Below are 19,349 nucleotides of genomic sequence, written 5' to 3'. Positions count from 1 at the left end.
TGAGCTCACGGGCCAGGGAAGATGTGGACACGGGAAGAAAAATCTGCCCTGTGCTGGCTAAACATTAGTGGTGGCCAGAAAATCTGGAATTCTAGGTGTGAGAGTTTTCTCTTCCACATGTGGAGGCTGAGAAGGATATTCTTTGATCCATTCCTTCTATCCAGAAAAGCTCGTTGTAAAACCCAGTGCACAGCTTCCCAGCACATGCACCTCAAAGGTGAGTGGACAGGAAGAAGAAAGCATCTTCTTGGATGATCTGGCTCCTTTCCCTGGAAGCCGACCTCATGCTGCGCGTGCAAAATTGTGTATGTGTGTGTTTGTGTGTTGTGTTGTATCTCCTGGTGGAGCATGCCAGAGGGAGAGGTGGGGCCTCTCAGCCTCTCCAAAGCCTATGGTCAGGTACTCAGGTGCGGGAGCCCTGCTCACAGCCCCTGAGCCTGATCTGCTTCTGTTCAGCGGAGGAGATTACGGAGCTTAATGATTAGCTCCTCCAAGCTGCAGCTGGTGCCAGCCTCTACCCCCTTTACACCTAATTAGTCTCATTAATGAGCTCCTCTGCTCTCCATAGAGAGACTTTTCTCTTTGGAATAAGAGGCAAAAATACCTTGCCCAGGTAGATTGCTGAAGCCTTTAATTATTGCCCACACCTGCTAAGCCTTGTGACTCACACCAGTGATGGTGCTGAGCTGAAAGGGGCTTGTTTATAAGCACAAGCAGATTTTAACTCTTCCAGCACCAAGAAGGCTTTTGATACAGAGAGACACCTTTCCCCAGGACTTCACACTGCTCATTTCAAGCGTGCAGGGTCCTCAGGCGGGGTATCCCAAGATGGCAGAGACACGCATGGTTAGTGAGAGTGACAGGCAAGAAACAGTGTAGACAGTTGCGTGAATGGCTACCATTAACCACATCCCTACCATGGGTCTTATGTAACGCTCAAAATAAAACTTTGAGGAAGATGTTACTGCCACTGTGTTACAGAAGAGGCAGTCAGGGACAGAGAAGTGATACTGCCACCCCCCAGTGCCACAGGTGAAAGGGTATAGAGCTGAGTGGAGCCAGGTCTGCTGGCCCCTACAGCCAGCATACTCCCCACTCGTGCGCAGGGTCTCCCTTTATGCCATACCATTCACGAGGGCCCCAGCGGAGATGAGCTGTGAGGCCAGGTGCGGGCAGGAGTCACAATCTGGCAGGTAGATGACCTGAGCAAGGCTCGTCATACAGAAGGAACCTGAACAAAAACTCAGGTGAGAGCCTGCTGTGAGCATTCACAGACCTGCAAACTTTCAGTTAAGGGTGGGGTCCAGGGGTAGCAGGTCAGGAGGGGTAGGCAGGGGCCAGAGCGGGAGGCCCTCAGAACAGGATGAAGACTCTGGACTTCCATCCACTGCACCCTGCCTGTACCTAGCATGGCACAAAGTACATAGTATGTTCTCAGTCAGTTTTGTCAATGGAAGGACAGCTACCCTGAAGGCCATACGACTACCCAAAGATTTAAGGCAGGGGAGGGACGGCGTTAGAGGGCAGGTCACAGCATACCTGGGTGGGCCTCTCTGCACGAGCTCCAAATGCTCAGGTGTTGGGATTGGAGTGGCAAGCCTCACGGCAGCCCTCAACGTCCACATGGCAGATTTGCTCTGGGCTGCCCGGTTGCTTAGTGGTAAGGGAAGGATTCAAATCCAGACCCACCTGTCTGCAGAGCTGTCTGCCTTCACTTTGTGGCCTGCAAGATAGAGGCCTGCTCAATGGCTGCAACACAGTTTCCTGGCACAGGACCCCTGGATTCTGAATGAGAAAATTTCGGGATAAGCACACAGGCTTCCCAAAGACCAGGGCTGCCAACTCAGCAAATCAAGTCACTCCAACCAGATTTAAACAAAGTTTAAAATGAGTAAAATTAATATTGGATAACTTATATTGGATGACCCCAATTACTAGGAGACACCGAATACTTTGACATCGAATGATGACAAAGTATAGTCCCTTCTTGAGGCCTCTGCTGGACACTCAGGAAGGATTCACACCTGGTCCTACCTGCCGCTCCAGGGTACTCAGCTTGGTAAGGGGTCAGTCAGTCTGCCAGCTCCACACTGTGGCGGTCCATATCAACTCTTACCTCCTAAAATAGCTCTTGGCTTCCTCTCTTCCATTCCTCCCCCTCAGCGTCTGTCATCTCTCACCTGGATTCTCCGGCAGCTGCCTTGGTGGGCACCCTGCTTCCACTGGGCCTCACAGATATCAGAATAAACCTTCCAACATGCAAATATTTACCCCTCTCCCAATGCTTTCAGCCTTCCCCATTGCTTTAGGACAATTTGGCCTAAAAGGGCCTGCATAGCCTATGCCCAACCTTCCTCTCCAGGCTTGACTCAGCCCCTGCTGCTTCCAGCCACTCTGGCCTCCTTTAGTTCCCTTTGCACTCTTCCATCCCAACAAGGCCTAGGAGGCTCCTGCTTTACCTTCCTCTCTCAGCTCACGTGTCACTTGCCCAAGTGATGCTTTCTGAATGCCACCAGAATGCTTTCTGCTGCCTCCAGACCAGACTGGGTCTTGGCGCCCTGTTACCTGCCCCGCCCGCAGAAGGGACCTCTCCTGCAAAGCCTTTGTTATCCCAGGTGGTAGTTACACATTGTGTGGTTGCCCTTGGGTCACTGACCATGGTAGCCCCATGGCTGATCCCCAGTAGGCCTTCAGCAACTAGTGGCTGATGTAATGAAAGGCAAGGGCTGCCCCTTCCTTGCAAAATTGGGAAAGGTTTCTCTGGAAGCCTGTCCTTTGAATTGAGCCCTAAAGGATGCATACATGTTTGCCAGGCCAAGAGAATCACTGACAGTGGGTGTGTTTGTGTTTAAAAAAAGGAAAAAATGTACCTAGTGAGCTCCTACCATGTGCTAGAGCCTTCATTCCTTAGTACCCTGTGAGGCCGGCACCATCAGCTCCATTTCCTGGGGCTGAACCCATGAACCCTGGAGGGGAGACAGCTGGGTTCATGCTGGCCCACAATCACTGGGCTGACTGGTATGAGAGCCAAGACGCCCTGGCTCATTGGGCACAGAATCTGTCAAGGAGGACAGGCACCTCTGGACCCTGGGGACAGGGGTCTACTCTGAGCAGACACAGAGATGCAAAATCAAGTTCAGCTGAAGTGTTTGCCCCTCCAGGAAGCCATCCCCGATCAGCCCAGCTCTGGTGGACAGCAAGGACAGTGATGCTAACTGGTGGCAGGTTGGCTGCTAGACCCTGACCCCACCACTTGCCTATTTGGGTTTCTTAATGCCTTGAAAACTCAGTCTCTTCACCTTTAAAATTGGAATTGTGGTAGCTTGTGACCAAAGGCTAAATGAGTGGTGCCGTCTTGTGCAGTACCTGGGGCCAGGGGGCCAGCAGACCTGGCACAGGTAGGCAGTCAGTAATGTGTCTTCTTCCCTGTTGTTTGGGCCTTTCTCCACCATTTGACTCTCCACCCACTCTTTTCTGTTTCCCCGTCTTTTGGTGCATCCTCATTCTTCTGGTAGGTTTCTAGGTGGTTGCCTCCCTACCGTTTCCACCAACTAATAACTGCCGTTTAGATCACCCATGCATATTTTAGCCTCATAATTTTTCCTCCTGAATCAGCCTCTGCAGATTCTAATCACCTCACTTTCTCTTCCCTGAATTCCCTCCAATTTGGAGATTCAAAAGAGGCGCTTCTCTGCATGAACATGCTGTGATTCAATTTGAAAATAAATTTCTCCTGGCAGCAGCAATCTTTCTGAAAAGTGACATTTAAGACTGACAGTGGACAAGATTGTAAACAGGTTTCCAATAAGAAAAAAATCAGCGTTAAGTACATTCTATGAATTTTTTTAAACAATGTGTGTGTGTACGTGTGTGCATGCGTCTATAATTGCAGCCTTGCTGTGGCGCCGTCTGCTTCAGGAAGAATTCTGAGATAGTGTGGGTCTGTCTCAAACTATCTTGGTATTCGTTTACTTTTCAGAAAGAAGCTTTATTTCATGGGACTCACTTCCATACAAGATTGTAGACATTTCATTCATTCATTTGTTCTTTCATTCATTCAACACACAGGTATTCAGGACCACTTGTTTGCTAGGCCATGTGCTCAGTAAGGGTACTATGGTCTAAAGACAGTTCACCTCCTACCCATAAAGAGCTCATATCTCAAGGAAGAAGTTGGCGGGGCAGTGGAGAACCTACATGTAATGTGATAGGGTAGGCTCAGGGGAACCCAGAGGAAAGCTCAGAGAAGGGCAACCAAAGGGACAGGGAGGCCATGACGCCTGAGTTTGGCCTTGTAAGATGAGTAGGGGTTAGCCTGATGAAGAAGGGAGGAAAGGCATTCCAGGCAAAAGGAAAAGCAGAGGGCTTGGAAACTACATGGTGTAGGAGAAGCTACAGGCAGTTGGCAATGCCTGAGACTTTCAGTGTGCAGGGGAAGCATCAAGAGCTATGGCTTGAGAGGCCTTTGGGGGAGGCTTGCATGCCAACTAAGAGGCTTGGAGCCCTTACAAAGGCAGCAAGGGGCAGGAGCAGCGCTACTGAGTGGCTCTTCAGGAAGAGCCTCGGGGACCGCGTGAGAAGGGGGTTGGGTGGAGAGAGCCAGGCCAAGGAGGAGATGAGGAGGAGGGAACCAACAGGGCAGTCTCACAAGGTCCAAGGGAGGGCTCAGGGGGTAAGGTTGGTTTAGAAGGTAAGGAAGGTAGCCTGGCAGCAGAAAAATCTTTTATCTAGTGTTCCTTCAAAAATAACCGTAAGTACCTCAGATTACCAGCTGTTTTTCTTTGGGGGGGGGTTGTTTGTTTGTTTTTTAGGGAGTGGGGCAGAGTCTATGCTGATATCAGGGAATATATTGCTAGTAAAATAAATTCTACTTTTTTTTACTAGCAATATATTCCCTGGTATCAGCATAGACTCTGCCCCCCTCCCTTAAATGTAATTAATTAATTAATTCTGCTGGCATTTGCCTTCTCCATTCATCACTACTAGTAAAACCTCTCTACAGGGCTTCTCGGAATGGTTTTACAGCCCCCCTGGCCAGAATCACAAATTACTCTGCAGTTATCTTCTAAAGGAAGCAAGAAACAAGAGACTCCTGATGTACCCCAGAGGGAGAGGGAGACTCCTCTGGTCCTTGTAGAGGTTATTGTAGGGGGTCTTCAGGGTCCTGGGTGGGCGGATGGGCCACGTGGGCAATGGAAGGCCTGGGTCTGTCTAGTCAAAACCCTGTTTCCTTTCTGCCGAACCAGCCAGCCCCCACTAGCCCTGGGCTGAGGGAGGTGCAAGGCCGAACAGACAGACAGCCTGTCACAGGTCAAATGGACTGCTAACTACAGGAATTCAAGAATTATCTTTCAGGGTTTGTGAGGATTGAAGGAGGTCGAGATTGGGAGCTGCCTTAGAAACTGAGAGGCTCCCGGAGTGAAGAGAATTGAAACAGTTGTTTACTATTTCCCATTCAGCTGTGTGAACCTAAAGAAGTCACCTCCCATTTCTGTGCCTCAGTTTCCCAACTATAAAATGGAGACAGCACCAATACCTACTCCATGGGGTTGTTCTGAGGATTGAATGAGTGGATGCACGTAGAATGCTGAGAAAGGTACCTGACCCTCAGTCCCTTGGTGAGACTCCTTGTGATAGGAGGTGTAGGAACCACTGATCAAAGTGACCAGTAAATAGCTTTCCATACAGGTAGGGAAACAGACTCAGAGAAGGAAGGAGCATGCCCAAGGGGAAGCAACTAATAAATGCTGGGACCAAGACCCCTCCCAAGGTTAGCGACTCCCACATCCGGGCTCTTGCATGGATACTTGCCCAAGATCAGGCAGCCTGTGTGCTGGGCTTTGAGCCATATCTGGGCTCTGCACACCATTGCGATGATTTTCATGGTAAAGGGTTCAGTAGACCTGAATCAGCTATTTGTTATGGAGAAGATGATCTCTAAAATAAGGAAACCCTTCCACTGTATCTCAAAATGAGACACTTCCAAAATATTTTAACCAGGACACTTCCAAAATATTTTAACCGAGAATCCCCAAATATTTAGAGTCCACTAGCCGTTAAAGAAAAAATAGTTTTTCCAAATGGTCTCTTCACCTACATCGGTAGAAGCAGGAGTATTTGTGCCACCCCAGCACTCCAGCTGGGTAACTCCTATAACTAATATTTACTTAAAACAATCATTAGTCTCTGCTGGGCGACATCAAATCCACGTTAGCAGTATTTTTAGCTGTGCCTTCCCGCACCTGCGGTGGCAGGCGAGCTAGCGGCAGCGGGAACCCTGCCGTGCTTTATAAATAGGCCTCCCTGCACCTGGACCAGCCGGCCCTGACCGCCACTCAGGCAGCGGCTGGAGGGCCTGGGCCACACTGTCCTCCTGTGTGCCTGCAGTGGTCAGGTCCTCACTTCACTCTTCCCAGACTTCAAAAATGAGACCCATGTCCCTTGAGACAGTGTGGCATCTGGTCCAGGCTGGACGGATGCAAAAGGTGTCATTTTTTCCCCAGAGTGTTGAGAGTTTCTCAGCTGGGGCGAGGAGGATCGTGACGACAGTCATTTTACTGGGTGCTGCTTTATGTTCCATGTTTCCCTCACACCGCACAACACCACCACACAATGGTGCGGCAAGGGTGGTCCTCCTCTCCTTCTGTGCCAGAGGAGGAAGTTGAGGCTAAGAACAGGCTAGTACTTCCCCAAGGCTTCACAGCCAGTCAGCGGGATTCCAACATGCTCTTCTGGAATCCCTGCTTTTCTTTCCCTCTTTCCCAGCCTCAGTCTTACATGATTTGGTAAATGGTCAGGGAAGAGGGAAATGGAACTAACATGTAGTGAGTGCTTACTTCATGCTAGGCAATTTACACACATTGTCACAATTAATTCTTACCATCGGAATTGGCTCATAGGAGGGAAAAGTTATTACGCCCATTTTATAGATGAAGAAACTGAGGCTGCAGAGAGTTTTAAGTTACTTACTCGGGATCACCCTGCTAGCAAGCATCAGAGCCAGAATTCAAACCCAATTTGATTCTCCAACACTAGATGTTTTCCCACTTAGCCACAGACATTAATGAGAGACACTTGCCATCCATGCAGGTATAAAGTAGTTTCATACAGAACCTAAGATTTTGTCATTCACCTACTACTCAGATGATTGACACTTTCTGCTTAAAAGTTTTATCCCAGTAAAAAAAGAAAAGGTTATACAGGGTTTTATAATTTCCAGGGTTCTTCCATAATTATTCAGTTTAATCCTTATAATAATCCTGTGAAAGTAGGTGTTATAAAGCCCATTTTACAAGAGAAATAAACTGAGCTTAGAGAGGCCAAGTGCACGCACGAGGTGAATGCCTGGCAGACCAGGAGCTCAGCCACCGAAGCTGGTGCCCTTCCCACATTCACACAACGTAGTTTGCGAGCCTGAGTCTTGTTCAGTGTGGCCTAAAGAGTGAAGGATTTAGACAATTTTAATGGAGGAAAAGATGGGAGGAGCGTGAGGTAGAGCCTTGCAGCAGTGGAGTCCAGCATAGAGGACCCCTTCATTAAAGGTGGGGACATCTCCTCACCCACAGGAGCAGGCTGGAAGTTGTGATGGTCAGGGAACTACAAAGATAGCAGCTTTCACACTGACTCCTACATGGGGGGAACTGGTGGTTCCAGGGCAGATAAGAATGACTTTACAAGATGAAAACGATCAGTGAGGGCGCGAGGGTCTGGAGGGGAGCGGAGTTGGCATTTTTTGGCCCTGCAAATAGCTGCCCATCTGCTCTCTGTCAGAATATGTTAGGAGTGCATCTGGATTGCTGCCCCTGAGTCTCAGCTCCAGGCTGGTCATGTGGTTGTCTCCACGACAACTCAGGAGCCGTGTAAACTGCTGCGCTTTGAGCCAGATGCTGCTCTGCACATGTGGTCTAATTAGACGATGCTCTGGCCTCCGCTTTCCTCCCTGCACACACCCCACATTCTCCCTTTTCCCTCCCTCCCTCCCTCTCACCCTTGTCCTCACACCCTCAGTCAGTCTGTCTCTCTCTCCACCCTATTGGACTCTTTCTCAGAAGCGTTCCTGTTGCCTTATCTGCAGTGAGTAGTTTATTCAGCAGCAGCAGAGTGCCTACGCCTACCCAGGCACTGTGCTAGGAACTGGAGGTGAGACAAATAGGCCACTGCCCAGACCCTTAAGGAGATGCCATTCAGTGAGGGCACAGCCGGGCAGTGCAGTCAGTGGCAGTCATTGCCACAGTGGGATGCTTGTAGGGGTTGGGGGACCCAGAGCAGGGGCACCTAACCCAGCACAAGGCAGGGGGAAGGCTAGGGGAGCATCCCTGGGCAGCTGTCTCCACATGTATCCTTAACATTCTGAGAAAGCAGGGGTGGCAAGACTCCCTGGCAGAGAGCACAGTATGGGCAAAGGCAGGAGACTTATAGGCCCATCTGGAGAACTGTTTAACTGGCCTCGAGTTATGGGAACGCTGGTGTCTGGGGAAGTGAGGAGCTGTGGTTGGCAAGATGTGCAGTGTCACGCCTTGGAGGGCTTCTCTCCAAGTCCACACTCCACTTGGATCTGTAACCTTGGAGCCCAGGCAAGGGAGTGACATGTTGGCTGCTGGGGTAGCCTGGCCTGTGGGGCTGAGCTCAAGGATGGGGCTCTCCATAAATGCAGCCCCTTCGGTAAGTGTCTCTGTAAGTGAGGCTCACCCCTTGGACACAGAGGCTCCATCCAGGGCTGGCTGGGTGACTCGGGGGCAGGCTGCCAGCACATGCTGGGCCATTACTTTTTCCATCTATCTCAATGGTTCTACATTGTAAGCATCCAGCGCCCACCACTTCTCAGATCTGTGGCTCTCAGGGAAGATGCCCCCAAATAAGAGAGGAGAGAGTCAGCATCTCTCTCATTCACCCATCCATGATGTGCTCCTCGAAGTCCTCGCTGCAGCCCTCGCTGGTGTGCTCCACCAGCTCCTTGCTGTGCCTTGTCCTGGGCCCACTTGTCTGCTCACTCCCGCCTCTGCTTTCCCATCTAGTGAGCACCTGCACCTCCCCAGAGCTTGGCTTTTATATTCCTCTTTCCCTGTGGACTTCCTTGGGAGCCACCCCACCTGACAGAGTCTCCCTGGCTGCGCTCTCCCAGCAGCCCAGTAACAGGTATTTGTTGAGTGACAGGTGCAGAAGGTCCTAACAAGATGCAACACGTAGCTCTCAAGGGACATCTGAAAGAGCTGTTAGGACAGTAACCTGCACTGCGCAGCCGGTGTGTGCCACTCAGTACCATCCCCTTCACAAATACTGTGTCAGTTCATATCTCTCAATCCAAACCAGGTAACACCCCTGTTTCTCCTGTCTCTCAGTCACGGTCTTGATTCCCCTGACACAACACATGTCTCGGGCAGGCAGTGCATGTCACGTGTCCAGAAACGGCTGCTGGAACTAAATCCCTGGAAGAGGACTACTGTCGTTTGGGGTAGAAGACTGATATTCTTTTTAGCTTCTCCATCAGCCAGTCCCTGAGCTAAGCATTTACCTGAATCCCCTGTTGACCCCCACATCGCCCTGTGAGGTAGGAAGCATCTCCCCCATTGTGTAACTGAGGAGACAGCCACAGAGGACACCCCACATTCCAGACACCATAAGTGCTATCATCCCCACACTGGTTCATCCTCCGTTCCCAACTCTGTATCCAGGGCTGTTTATGGGGGTGCCTTTCTCTGGGAGGAGCTGTGGGAGACCTCCTAAAGACGGGCCTTTTCTGCATCTAGAACCAACATGTGCTCACATTAGGAAGCACTTTAAGATTTTCTAGCTCAGCACCTTTCCATTTTACAGATAAAGAAACTGAGGCCTAGGCAAGGAAAAGGAATCAAGGCCAAGTTGGGTGTTTTGACTCGCCTCCTGGGCACCAAGCCCCATCCAGGCACTAGAGACTGGCCCTGAATGAGTGGGTGGTCATTCAGAAAGAGGTGGTCTTACATAGGTGGACAAGTACATGAGCAGGATCATCCAGTGTCTGGACACGGGACCCCCAGTAGCCATGTCTCCAAGGACTGGTGGGCAATATGTCTTTAGTGAGGTCTGTCCATCTTCTCCTCACTTAACTCAGGGGGTCGTGACTTTTCCTCACTCCAGACTAACATGGACTTCGGGTTTTGTCTCCATGTCCTCTGGCCCTGAGTCCCACACTCCCATCACTGCAGTTACTGATTCTCCTGTCGCGTGCTCTTCAGGCTGATTCACGTTTTCCCGGGTGCCCAGCAGGCCCTCAAACCCCACCATCTCTTTAATATGCTCTCTTGGACTGTCTTCTCCTCACTCCCAGGAAACTGCAATCCTCATCCCTAATCAGTTTGGCACATCCTTTCTTGGGACTTTAGAATACAACAGTCATTGTGTCAAAACCCACAGTCTGGCTCTCAGTGATAGCGAGGCCAACAGGAGCAGCCGAGGTGGCTGCCTAGGAGGTGTTCGGTATTGTGATCTTGGCGAGTTTGGGTGGTTTCCATCCTGGGGAGCAAGCTGTTGCTGTGCTGCAGCACGGGGCGGCCCCCAGCTCGCCTGTGTCAGCTCCCATGTGACCAGCCGCTGCCCCTTGGTGGCAGCTGAGTGGGGTAAGGCTTACTTTTCCAGCACATCAGTGAGAAAACGAGGTTCCAATAGGTGAGATGGTTTCTGTAAGTGAGCAGTGGGGCCCAACTCATACTCGTTTCTCCAAAGTCCACTTCCTTCATCACAGCCTTAGGATTCATCACCTTGGATTGCTAGAGCAGCCCTGGTGGCAGCCGATATGTCGCATACTACCTATTTATCATTTCTCTTAATCAAAGAGAAAAAAATCATTGTGTTGAGTGAGCCTCGGGGCCAGATTCTGATGAAAACTGGCTCTGTCATTGACCAGCTCTGCAACCTTAAGCAGATGGACTTCACCTTTCTGAGCCTCAGTTTCCCTGTCTGTAAAATGGAGATACTAACAACACTGGCCTCAGGGTTGCCGGGAAGTCCAAGTGAGATAATGCATGTAAAGCCACCTAGCTCAGAGTCAGTACTCAGTAAGCAGTAGCTGTTTTTAATCACTGCACCTGCGTTCCCTGCAGAGCTGACTCACATCTGCATTTCTTATGGAAAGAAAATCTTAAGCTAGTATGCGTGAAGACCCACTTCATTGTCTCCTCAGCTTCCACAGGCCTCCCCGCTCATCTGCCATTCCTGCACTAATCAGAATTTCCTGACTTCCCCCCGTGTGTCTCGGTTAATGCAAAAAGAAGGGGCTGCTGGCACAGAGGAGCCCAGGCGTGGGCCGACGCGCCTGTGATTTGAATGTCTTTACTGTAATCTAGCAAGTGTGCGTGGGGTCTTCTGTCAATACCGGAGCAGCTGGCCAGAATGGGCAAATACTGTCAGCCGGCTGTCCCTGCCCCTGCAAATCATCAGAGTAGCTTTTGTCAGGCACCCACGTTTCCCCTGACTTATGTCATCCGAACAGCGAGCCAGCTTCACAATAACACATTGATTCTTTGTTTAGGGCTTATTACAGTGACAGGGGCCCAGGCTGGGAGCCTGTCCCTGGCGTGCCTGGGCTAGCACACAGATGGTTCCAAAGGCCGTCTTGGTCTTGTCATCCCAAAACATGGCATGGTCCAGCCCAGCCAGGACTGTCTGACTGTGGCCGTGCAGTGACCACCTTCCCAAGTCCACCCTGGTGCCCTTGAGTATATAATATACCTCTGGGGCTGGGGGAGCATGCTTGGACTTAGGGATTGTCCAGACCCACCAGCTCTGGGACCTTAGACGACAAAGCACTTCACTTGTGTGGGGCTCCTTTCCTCACCTACAAAACAGGAGACGTGTATGAACATTAAGTTCTGGTGAGGATTCAGTGAGCATGGGTGCAGGCTGGGCCAAAGCAGGTGCTCCGCCGACAATAGGGCCCTGCTGCCCCTACTCTGCTTTCCAGTAAGGGTCTGGCATTCTCTAGGCCAGACACCACACTAAGCCTTTTCCGTGTTGGCTTGAATTCATCCTAGCTCCTTGGCAGCCATCACACCTGACCCTGTGAGGAGCAAGCCTTCGGGCTTGGTTCTGGGAGTGGTGTTGAGGCCCAAGCAGGAGGCTTGGGGAGGTTTCCATGTGGCCAGTGGGGCAGTATTGTCTGCTCGGGGAGGCTATAGATGCACCCTTCACACTGACGAGCAAGGTTCTTGGCTGTGCTGCCCTTTAGCCAAAGACTTGAGTGTTTCCTTAGGAATTTGGAGGTATTTGAACACAATGCAACGAGGTTGGGACTGCTGGTGATAAATGGGGCCAGATTCCCTGACTGCTTTATTCTGTTTCCTTAAATTTAAAAAAAATGAATATTGATTGGTGTAGGTACCACGCTAGTCACCTCTTCCTACGCCAGTGGTTCTCACACTTGACTACATTAGAGTCACCTGGGGCGTTTTAGAAACTACCTGGCATTGGGGACTTTAAAAGTGCCCCCTGGAGATTCCAGTGCATGGCCAAGGTCGAGCACTGCCCACCACTCCATCTAGTTAATTCCTGTTTTAACCCCCAGCAGTCCTCTGAGGCCGTAGTCCCCCACATTATAGGATGTGAGAGGTGCTGTCGCTTGCACACAGGGGCAGTGGTACTGCAGCCTAGCTCTGTGTGACCCACTGCCCCTTCTCTCTTTTCCTGAAGTGGCTCAGGCAGCACATACTGCTCTCCAGCCACTGAGAGTGGGTCAGAGTCTGCCCTCCGGGAGCTGCCTGTTGGCTGGACAGAAGTACTGATGTAGGGACATTGAGGAGAAACTGTGTACAGGGACATTGAAGGCATCAGGTAAAGTTTTTGCAAAGAGGAAGCATGAAGAAAGAAGCTGGAGGGGTGAGAGTGCGTGAAGAGGTTAAGGGGCATCAACACTCTAGAAGGTCACAAAGTGCCTTGAGCGTCATGCTCAAGAGTTTAGAAACTCCACTTTCATCAACCCAGAAACTTACCTGAAGCTACTGTTGCTGCCAAGTCAGATGGCAAACGGCCACATGCCAGAGCCGCTCCAGAGTTTTCAACCCATGAAGGGACAGGGAGAAAAGAAGTGGGAGACCTGTGCAGTCACAGGGCCCTGCGCTCCATTTAATACTCGCCTGTTACATTTTGGAATTCTTACAAGTTTACCTTTGAACCTGTATTTGGTGAGTGAGGTCTGACGGGACAGTGGAGCTCATGCATGCTCAGAGGAGATGCATGCAAATGCGCATGCTCCATGGAGCCGTGTCATCCCAATGTAGCTTCTCGATGCCCTGTGGCACAGAGTTCCAGTGGACCCACAGTGACAGGGAGGTCAGCAAGACCAGCATGCTTCCAAGGCAAACGTGCTGATGTCTGAGGAGGTAGGACACCGACAGCCCCACGGGGCTCACTTTGCATTAGAACCAAACTCGCTTCCACGCTGAAAGAAGGCAGTGGTGTTCTAGGAGACATGAATGACCACGGAAACCTGTTGTAGTTCCTATTCATGTGACTTCCTTGTACTAACCAATCATTTACTGTGCAAACAATGACAAAGAAGGAAAGGGAAAGGTGGAGCAACCACGGTTCCTTGTCCTTTCTCCTCAGCAAGGCAAAGGTAGAATGTGTAAGTCAAGAACTGAAATAACAGTAGTTAGTTTTATGCAGCATTTCCACTGTCTGGTAAGAACAGAATACAAATGCATACATGCGTTACAAAATATGACTCCACATATGTTAGCATTTAAAACTGGCATTGCACAATATAAACTTGAACAGTAAGATTTGTGCTAATAATTTAAAATTTTATTTTTCTTTACATAGAATGACATTAAATAGTAAGTTTTAAAACACCATGATAGGTCTAGCAAGAGATATGAAAGGAAAAAAGCTTTTAGTGTTTGAGTATGACAATTTATACTTAACAGCCCTTTTTTCCTGCATATTCATTTTGCAATGGTCCCCCAAATTATGTTGCTAGCCCTGGTAAAACCCAATCTCTGCCCTCGGGAAAATGGCTATTTGTGGCAAATATATGTGGAAGATCTATTTGTTGTAATCTGTTTTAATCTTCCAGGCAATTCTGGAAGTGGGCCAGCATTGAGTCACAGATGAGGAGAGACAGGTCACCCAAAGGTCACAGAGCTAGTGTGGCCACATGTGGTCAGAGGCCAGGGCCAGGGCTGGTCTTTCTGATACCAAGACTTGTTCTCTCTCCACCGTGTTGTGTACCTTAAATGCATCAAACTTTTTTAAAAAAGATGTTTTAAGTTTCTTAAAGATGCCTTTACCAAATATGACAGAGCCAGCCCCCTGCCCTGCCAGGTGTCACACTGCTGTGGTTGCTTGTCCCCTGAACTAGGCAGCATTCTTGGGTAACAGGAGCTTTTCTCTTTGACTTTTTATTATAGAAAATTTTCAGTTTTTGAAAAATTTTTATTTATTGATTTGAGAGCAAGAGAGAAACATTGAGCTGTTGTTCCACTTATCTATGAATTCACTGGCTGCTTCTTGTCTGTACCCTGACCAGAGATTGAACCCACAACCTTGGCATATTGGGATAACACGCCAACGAACTGAGCTACCTGGCCAGGGAAAAAATGTCAAATTCTTACAAAATAAATGAACTGCCATGTGCCCACTGTTCAGCTTTCACAATTTTAAACTTTCCGTCATTCTTTTTTAAATAGATTTAAAGGAAAAAATAACAGTGGTAAAATATACATAACATAAAATTTGCAGCTTCAACCATTTCTAAGTGCACAGCTCAGTGGCATTAAGTCCATTCGCATTGCAGTGCAGTTATCATCACCACCCATCTCCAGAGCTTTCATCGTCTTGCAAAACTGAGATTCTGTGCCCGTTAAACAGCAGCTGCCCGTTCTCCCTCCCTCCAGCCCCTGGCAGCCACTATTCCCTCTATCAGTTTGACTCCTCTACCTCTGGTGGTGTCAGACAGTATTTGTCCTTTTGTGGCTGGCTTCTTACACTTAGCCTAATGTCTTAAGGTTCATCTATATTGTAGCATAGGCTGAATAATATTTCATTGTATGTATAGTTTGTTTATCCATTCAGGTGTAGACATTTGGAATGCCTCCCCCTTTTGGCTGTTGTGAGTAATGCTGCTATGAAAATAACACTGTGCCATTCTTGTAGCATCCATACCTTCATCCACTCGCCATCTCTCACTGGATTGTTAGTGTCACTCAGGGCAGTGGGGGCACCGCCAGGCAGCCGGGCAGTGCAGTCAGTGGCAGCCAGTGCTGCAGTGGGATGTGCACAGGGGCTGGGGGACCCAGAGCAGGGACACCTAACCCAGCCCAAGGCAGAGGGAAGGCTAGGGGATCGTCCCCGGGCAGCTGTTCCCACATGTATCCTTGACATCCTGAGAAAGCTGGCAGGGGCGGCAAGACTCCCTGGCAGAGGGCACAGCACAAGCACGTAGCAGGCGTTTGTTAAATGTTTGGATGGATGAATCTTCCAGTTAGCTTTCTCTTTTAAGCAAGGTCCGTAAAGAGAGGACACTTTTTTTCTCTTAGACTCAATGTGCACATAAAATTTTGATAAAAATTAAATTTGTGAAGGAAAATAAGAATTGAATAGTTTAAGTATGGGTCAGCAGATCAAGGAAAGTTGCTGCCAAAGAATCTGATGGGAGATTTTATTTTTTTATGCCAGTGTGCACAATGCTATGAGTAAAATCCATTTATTTCTAGAAATACAAATGAAAAATAAAAATAAAAACTTTGGAATCACCAACTTTAACTTCATCTGTTAACAAAGATGGACTCATTTATAATGGAATTTTTCATTGATTCCATATGTCAAGAAGATAATCCAAGAGTAAATCTTGTCTTTTTGTAACAAAGTCCTCAACAGGGTTAAGCAGCTGTGTTTAACTGTCCTCAGGGTCGGGGATAGAAAACTGTCCTAATGCGATCTAAGTGTGAATGCTCACGGCCTGGCTTCCCTGAATTAATGTCACTGTCAGCCTGGGGCCCCAGCTCCTAGAGGGTCACCTAAGACGACAATTGGTTTAATCAGCCTAACAGGAGAACTAAATCATCACTTCTCACAAAGGAGGGAATTAACAAGACACCTTGCCTTACTCCTCTCCACTGCAGAGAGTGGAGTGGGGCGGCCACTTCAAGTGGCAGGGAGGGGCTGGGTACACCAACATACATGGCGTGGCTTCCTGGAGTTGGTCCTGTGGTAGAAAGATTCTGCACGTGGACTCGCCTGCTCCCAGGGGCTGTTTGTCTCTGAGTGGCCAGTGCTCTGAGTGTCCCGCAGGAGACCCTGAGGGGTTCCACTTCCCAAGAGATCTTTCTTGCTCTCCAGCAGGTATTTGAGGGCAAAGAGAACCAAGGTCAGAGAAATCCGAGTACACTGTGGGCTGCCTGTGTGATGGTGGCAGCCAGGCTTTGGCACCCACTAGGGTACAAAACCCCAGTTCTGCCACTAGGGGTTATATGACCTTAGCAGGTTACTGTGCCTCAGTTATTCTGTAAAGACTAGGTGAAAGTTACTATTGTTTTTTTAGAAGGTGAGTAGCTCCAGGGAAATGAGACCTCTGCCTGTCGCCGAGCAGACCTTACCCAGGACCCAGGAGACAGTGTCACTGCCTTTCAGCAGGATCAGGACAGAGCAATGTCCGGAATGGGTGAGATTTGCTCACCTGACTCCTACTTACCCTTCTGGGCACCGCTGTCCTGTGCCCACTTGTCACAGTCCCCAACCTGCTGCTCTAGGAGGACCAGCCTTTTCCTCTTCTGACTCCTGTGGATGTGTTGCTGCCCACCCATCCCAGCCCCACTGCGCCGAGTGCTAGTGTTCGTGTCCTTGCCGCCTGACCCTTCTGATGCCGTTCTTCAAGCTCCTTGCAGAGGAGGTCTCCGCTACCACCTTTTCTCTGAGCCTCCGTTGTGCCCACGTCCCACTGTCTGTTTTTATGGCAGAGATCTGACCCAGTACGAAGACAACAGGCCCAAAATGTCCGTGCTCCCTAAAGATGAGATTCTTTCTGCTCTCCTGCAGCTAAACCCTGCCTCAGGCTACCCTCACCTCCAAATCTGGTTGCAAACTCTCTTGAATTCATTGGTTCCTCATTCAGTAGACTTCTCTTTCACAGCAGTGCTTGGTCAAAGCTCCAGGAGTGAATGCCAACAACTGAATGAGTATTTCCTCAGAGCGGCTCTGAGTTCCCCAGACACAGTGTCACTCACCTGGCACTGTGCCCGAACTCCTTTCCTGTCAGACAAGTGGTGTCTCAGCAGCACCAGGATCACAGGGTTCCTGTGATGGGAACCAGAGTCAAGTTCATTCTGCAGTTCTCTAACCCACATCTCTCCCACATCCCTGGGGACTGGGCTCTGCTCTGTTCCCAGGGACTGTAGAGATGAGCCCAACAGACCTGAGCCCTCCCAAGCTCCTGATCGCAGAGGACACTGGTGCACATTACCCAGTACCCAGGGCTACATAAGGCACCTTTTAGCATCAAGCAGGTGTGAATGGCTATAGCAAAAGGCCTGTGCCTACAAGGACATGCAGGTAGAAGGAATAGAGCTGGCGAAAGTGAGAAAGTGGTAAAGAACATGACATGTGATTCAGAAGTGCATTTGGAGCATAAGGTACATGGGATAGCAGTGGAAAAGGACACAGGACTCTGGAAAAGAAAGCAGGGGTCCACTTAGGAAATGTTTGTTTGCCCAGCCAAAGAGCTAAGGTTTTTTCTTTCCTCTCCCACCCAGGACCCCATATATGTGACATACAGGTCTCTGAGTGTACAATGCTGAGCAAAACAGGTACCATTCCTGCCCACATGAAGCATATAATCTAGTGGGAGAAGCAAATAGTAATTAAGTAATCAAATACAATCTTTTCAACAAAATTGTTGAGTAGAACAGTGACATGCTGCAATTGGCATTTTGGAAATCACTTCTGCCTGAAGAGTTGGAGGTACTGGGAAGAATGAAACAGAAAAGGTGCATAGAGTTAAAGCCCCACACCTCAGGCAGGTCTGTGCCAGAGTCAGGGCATGAAGAGCAGGGACAGAGCTGAGACACTTCACTGGTAAAATGGGAAGGACTAGGGAGTCTCACGAGTCTACTGTGGGTAGCAGTGGATAATGATAAGAAACAAGGAGCCCTGGCTGGGTAGCTGCTCAGTTGGTGAGAGCATCGTCCCGCTACACTAAGGTTGTGGGTTTGATCCCCGGCCAGGGCACATATAAGCATCAACCAGTGAATGCAGAAACAGGTGGAACAAAAAAACAGTGTTTCTCTGTCCTGCTCATTAAGATAAAAATAAAAAATTGAAACAGATTTGGGGTGCACTCACATGGGGAGATTAGGCCATTTTGAGTTTGAAGTGTTCATAGGCCATCCAGGTGGGGTGGTGACATGGGTTTGGAACTCACAAAAGATGTCTGAGCTGCTGGTACTTGTTAGGAGTCATTCCGTGTGGTGTTGCGCTGTGCGCATGGAGATCACCTGGAGACCTAACTGTCCTGCTCTGGTCCCAAGGGTGAGAAGCCAAACTTCAGGCCATGGGAATGGCATTCTGCTGGGCTTCTGTTGGTTATCACTAGCTGATCTCTAGCAAGGGAAGTATAAAGTCATGCCAGGTAATAAATGCCTTGAAAACTCTGTCTTTTCTCTCAGGAACTAGTGCTTTTTTCCCCCTCTTAGACAATGTAAAGTGGCATGGGAACTCTGTCTTTTCCTTAAGGAATTGGTATACTTTTTTCCCCTCATTGACCATGTAAAATCTGCATTTTTCCCTTCTTCAACAACCAGGAAGCTCAGAGCTAATTTTGTAACAATGTCTAGGTACTCTTTTCCCAAATAATTATGTTGTCTATATTTACATCTATTCCAGCTCTGCATTTTTTCTTTGTTCTGTGTGCTCACATAAGCTGCCTTGTATCCTTTATAAAATTGGGGGTGTAACAGTATAAAAATAATTATTCCCCCTCACCCTCACTTTTTTGGGTCATCTCGCTGCCCTCGTGCAATAAGTCTGCCCAGTTGCTGGGCTAATATTGGCTAAATTTAAGCAGGAGGAACTCTTGGAATTTATAGCAGCTAGACAGTAAATTTAACACTTATGTAACTCATTAAAACAGGATGAAAGTGGAGCTTCAAACGTCTCTATTTGCCACCAAGTATGCAAAACCAGGGGTACCTTTAATTCAGTTCCAGATATAAAAGTCTGATCTTTCAGAATTAAGAATACACCGTTAAAATTAAAGACTTGTCTGTGTAGATGAGCGCTCCGATGCCTTCAAAGAAGGATGGAGGTGTTGACTACAAGATGGTATGTTTTTGAAGCTTAGGATGTCATTTTTTTGACTCATAAAATGTAGTTTGGTAAAAGCGAAC

General features: G+C 48.9%; 1 protein-coding gene across 12 annotated transcripts in view; it reads left to right on the top strand.

Moving 5' to 3' along the window:
- The window catches only part of DENND1A (DENN domain containing 1A), a 496,583-nt gene that overhangs the window by 410,422 nt on the left and 66,812 nt on the right, over positions 1-19,349 (top strand). The gene's annotated exons all lie outside the window — the stretch shown is intronic.

This window comes from Sturnira hondurensis, unplaced genomic scaffold, assembly GCF_014824575.4.
Source record: "Sturnira hondurensis isolate 20B ecotype Veracruz unplaced genomic scaffold, ASM1482457v3 Scaffold0022908, whole genome shotgun sequence".
Taxonomy (NCBI): domain Eukaryota; kingdom Metazoa; phylum Chordata; class Mammalia; order Chiroptera; family Phyllostomidae; genus Sturnira; species Sturnira hondurensis.
Note: the sequence above shows the minus strand (reverse complement) of the source record. Positions and strands in the feature narration are given on the sequence as shown.